Source organism: Lagopus muta, chromosome 1, assembly GCF_023343835.1.
Source record: "Lagopus muta isolate bLagMut1 chromosome 1, bLagMut1 primary, whole genome shotgun sequence".
In the NCBI taxonomy this organism is placed as follows: domain Eukaryota; kingdom Metazoa; phylum Chordata; class Aves; order Galliformes; family Phasianidae; genus Lagopus; species Lagopus muta.
The window spans coordinates 122,276,652-122,281,716 of NC_064433.1; positions in this window are offsets into that span (position 1 = coordinate 122,276,652).

Consider the following 5,065-nt stretch of genomic DNA (forward strand, 5'->3'; position numbering starts at 1 on the left):
TGGGTGACAAGTAACTCGGTATCTTGTTCTGGTTGCATCCTTTATCAGTCTACATAACCTTGATATAGCTATCATTGTTAATGATCAATCAACATGATTTATGCTTCTGATCACTATACTTACAATATTAATATCCCACTTCCGCAAACAAAATGCTTGTAATTTTTTCCTTTTTTTGTTTGTTTGTTTGTTTTGTTTTGTTTTTCCTTGCTGATATCACTGAAGCCATCCCAAACATCTGGTCAAAAGATGACTGCGAGATGATTTTGCTGCATTTCTCAGACTGGTGCTCAGTTCTTTGTTCCTATTTCTTGTAGGCAGAACAGAAGACAATGTTTGATACATGCTTTCTCCTTCTGGTAAGACTAAGCAAGACAAAAGAAATTATACCTCCTAATTTTCTGGGCTTCTAGGGGCTTCTGCAAAGATTTCTCTCAGCCTGAGTACTGCAACTGTAATATTTCAATTACAACATTGGGATCTTTCTTGTGCCATTTTCTGATGCTTTTAAAGCTGACTGTAATGTAACCAACATTTTCTGCATTGTCTATAAATTATGAGATAGAAAAAAATAAAATGCATGCGAACATTTCCTGATGAAAATTGTACTTGGAAAGGAAGAACCTTACATGAATTTTATTGCTCTTACTGCACTGATTGCCATACAGAAATCATTCAGGACTCTAGAGTCTAGTAGGATAAGATACTGAAATGTTAAGTAACAGTTCTGGAGGAAGTGTTCTTACTATTCACATGGATTTTCTGAATTCCCTCAATATTTGTCAGTGCCCTTTACCTCTTTGTCATAAATGCTCTGACTTCTCCCCATATACAAATCTTAGTAAGATCTAGGGAATATCCAACAAAGATAAGCAATGCAGAACTAAGTTGAATGAAAAAAAATCTATAAACAAAACATTTTATAAAACTTAGTTTTTCATTAATGACTATTCACATGAACATTCTGTTGACGCTGCTTTATATTTACTAGTGAACACTTTTCATTCTTCATTGTGTCAATGCTCTTGATACTGTTATCACTGGGTTTGGTCCCAGCCTGAGATCTAAGTATAACTGAGAGTTCAGTGATTACTTAATGCAGAATCAAAGCTATTTACCTTACATTGATCTACTATCTTTTTTCTTTTCTTTTCTTTCTTTTCTTTTTTTCCACAGTGCTTGAAATGCCAGGCTTTTGAAATTGAAAACTATTTATTTCTACTGGTAAGATAGAGACCTTTTATTGCTCCACACTGTTGTAGTATGTAAACATCTATGTCCTTGTTCTTAACCATTCTATCTTGGAACTTTTTCCTCCGACATGTATCCTTCTACTTTAAATTATGTATGTGAGCCAATTATTTCTTAAATATATATCTGGGGATATAATATGGATATTTTTACAACAAACATCTGTTTAACATCTATCTGTTGCTAATATGTAGCATATAAAGCTAAGTGTATGCCTTAATTCTCTCCTACAAAATATTTTTGCTGCATTTTGTGGCTTCTCTTTTTCTTAATGTAAATAGAATTGGATTCTGAAGCCACAGCGTTCATGTCCTACTGCATTTCTCACCCATCCTTCCTCTCCCTTCATTCAAGGTGGAGGTTTGGAAACATCTGCTTTTGATTACTCTGTTAAACAGAAAACAATTACAGTGCTCATTAAGAAGTTTCCATGCTTAATCTTTGCATGGCAACTGTCAGAGAAAAAGGACCTCCCAGCCTTTTTGTGAATAGCATTGTTATTTTCTCACCATAAACTCTCAAAAAAGCTTTCAGTGCTTTTCCGTGAGACTTATTTGCTTGTCTGGAGGCTCAATATTCCGAAATATCTCATTCACATACTCTTCAGGCTTCAAGTCACATTGGGTGCTTCAGTTAGAAGAATAGCTGTTGTTTTAACTTACAATAGTTCAGGCTTTTGTTGTTCACGCCACCACCAAGCAGTTCATTCCTATGAATGGATAGTATCATTCTAAGTGAAGTTTGTAAGCAATCAGTCATTCTGCCTGTTTCATAGCTGTTCTTTCATTTGATCTACAATTTTGTGTGGTCTGAGTTCAGGAAGATGGAAAAGCTCTGTTCCTTGTCATTGGCCAAGAACTGTTGAGGAATATATGTTATAGGAAAAATGCCTCAGTGGAAAAAGAAGTTAATAAGATTGTATTGATGAGTAGTAATTTCACAGAAATGCAGTGATTCTTGTGATTCTTGTGGAATTACAGCTGTGCAAGGCTCGAGCATTTTGAGTAACTGGTTCTCCTCCCCATAGGGGAGACTGGAGTTGTACATGGTTTGTTCTGAGAATACATTGTGGCAAACTCTTCATCTCAGAAAGCTGTTTAACGTTTGTGGGAAAGCAGAAGAGAACCCAAACCCACATCAACTTATTGATATGTGAAAAAATACAGTAGTGTGAACACAAAATTTAACAAGGAGAAGTCATGTGTCTCATTAAAATAGTACCAGATCATGAGTGATAATGTAGGACAAAGAAAAGTTTCGACTTTGAGCTTGAGGATTATCTTTCTTTTGAGCAGAATAAGAATGATATCATTATCCCTGAACACAATGAAAACAAAACAAAAACATTTTCAGCACTAGCCTGCTTTGGAGTTTTGATTCAGTGCGGGGAAAAAAAAACTTGATTTATTCATCTGTTGAGATGCTTCCCCTCTGGTTTCATTTTTGTCCCTTGACAAGAAACAGTGGGACTGTGACACCATTGTGTTTGAGGAAATGGAGATCCCATTCCAAAGGCTGGAAGAAAGCAGACATTGCAGATTAACAGTAGACACTCCTAGCTGATAGTAAGAATGAACAGACAGCTGTATACTTTGTTTTATGATAGTGTCCCTCACTGGTATCTGCTGTTCTCAACTATGTGTTCAGTTTTTCTGTTCTTGCCACAGATTTCCCACTTCTTGAGAAGGAATTGTTCCATTCTGAAATCTAAAGTGCTTCTCCATTGCAAGCATTTAATATCCAGCCCTTCTATAATCCAATACAAATGGATTCATACACTGCCTGGCTTCCCTCCCTCTCCCCCCCCGCCAGGTGGAGGTGGATAAGTATACATGCAGACAGAATGACAGAATGGGGGCTAGATATAGAAGAAATCTGCATGATGCTGTCAGCAGGGCTCAGCAGTGCTGTCAACAAAACCAGACTCACAGCCCTTGTATCAGCAGTTACAACCAGTGCCACAGTGGGGTGTTATGGGGCACTGTGCTTTTCAAGCATCACCATTCTTGACCAGGCACGGTGATTTCAGATTTGCTTTTGGAGCAGCACCAGTATTTCTTACAAGGAAAATCCATACCCTAGGTTTCAATCTATTTTGTAGAAGAATGAAATTAAATAACACTCCTAAGGGATTTATTTTTTACTTCTTCAATTATAACCAATCTCCTGAATACTCTCCATTTTTCATAGAATACATTGCAAGACATGAACCAGAGCATGGAGAGAAATCCTAAAACTGCATTGCTGCATGTTTAATAGTTAAAAGGATTGCAGTAAAACTATTACTAACTTTATACAAAAGAAAACAAAAAGAATTATCAGAATCATTTAACTTAATTCTTGATTACTGCCATATCTGGTAAGATACTTTCTAGGTTACCTTTACAGTTATGTTGAAGTCCTTTTCCAGCAAAGCATTCAGGCCTTGGCAAATGGATGGAGTCATCACCCTGTGATAAAAGTTGTGTACCCAACCCCAGAAGCTTTTTCACTACTTAATGTTCATTGACTTCAGTGAAGGTCACTCCATTATCACAGCATGCTTTCACTCTGCTCACACAAAGCCATCTTATTAGGGTTAAATTGCATTTCTCTAGCAAGAGGAGAGAAATGGGTATGAACCTTTATGTCCACTTTATACAGTCCAGAGATGTTTGTTCAACCCACAGTTGCAGTCAAACTGCATAATTTATAAATGTGTGTTGGGGCAATACTAAAATGAGCATAGCTGTACAGCTGCGGGCATATGTTGTATTTTGGCTCCTCATCATTCTGAGTAAAAATGTATTCTACTGTAGGCAGTAATGTTCACATGTTATGCGTTTGGGGAATCTGCCTATAGCACATTCAAATGTCACATGATGCACGATTTTAACATTGAAAAAATTAAACAATATACTAAGGGGTATTTTATGTATCACATTGTGATTTTCACATCTTTATTTAAATGTAGGCCATGGAATCTTCGTTTTATTGAAGTAATACACAGTGCAAGAAAATCTGTAGAAACAGTGCTTGCAAAACAATTCCTCTCATTCTTTAACATGCGCAACGTTCTTCTGTCCTTTCCATAGATCTGCTCTGAGTTCTGTGACTTACCGCAGTGGGTTTCCTTTTGCCAAATGAAGTCAAGCAAAGCGACTTTTTCATCTGTTATAAAACAAACAGTTAATTTTCTGATGTAAATATGTATTAGAAGTTTTGCTATTTTATCTATATGGAAGCTTCTTACTGCTTACAGTGATATAGCAGATATTGGGTTTTTTGGTATGTTTTTTTTTTTAATAAGATTTTTGTCTTTAAGAATTAAAAAACTTATGTGTCTTCATTTTTAAACCTTAAATAAATAATTAATAAGATTAAGTACAACTGTAGACTTTAATACCGCATACAGGAGTTTCAAAAATGTAAAAATATGATTTTATTTTTAATGTTATGATGATTATAGCATTGGGGTAATCTAAATATTGTTTAGCATTATTGCTATAACCTCCAGGATTGTTTGAGATTATGCAGGGAATGGAAGTATTTGGTAAGGGCATCTATGCAACTTGTAAAGTAAATATTTGTACTTAGTTCTGTGTATTTACATACACACGCACCATTTTTCTACATATGAAATTGTTCTTTTTGCTCTTTTCAGTGCTGTGGTCATACACCATGTAGCAGAAATGCTGAGCCATGGCTTGAACCAGTGATTGAGCACCTGTTGGGAAGGCAGGGCCAGCTCAGGGGAGCAATGTGACGGAGAGACCAGGTGCATCCTGGCTCCACCCCTTCCCAGACCTCATCTAAGAGCTGGCAGAGTACATAG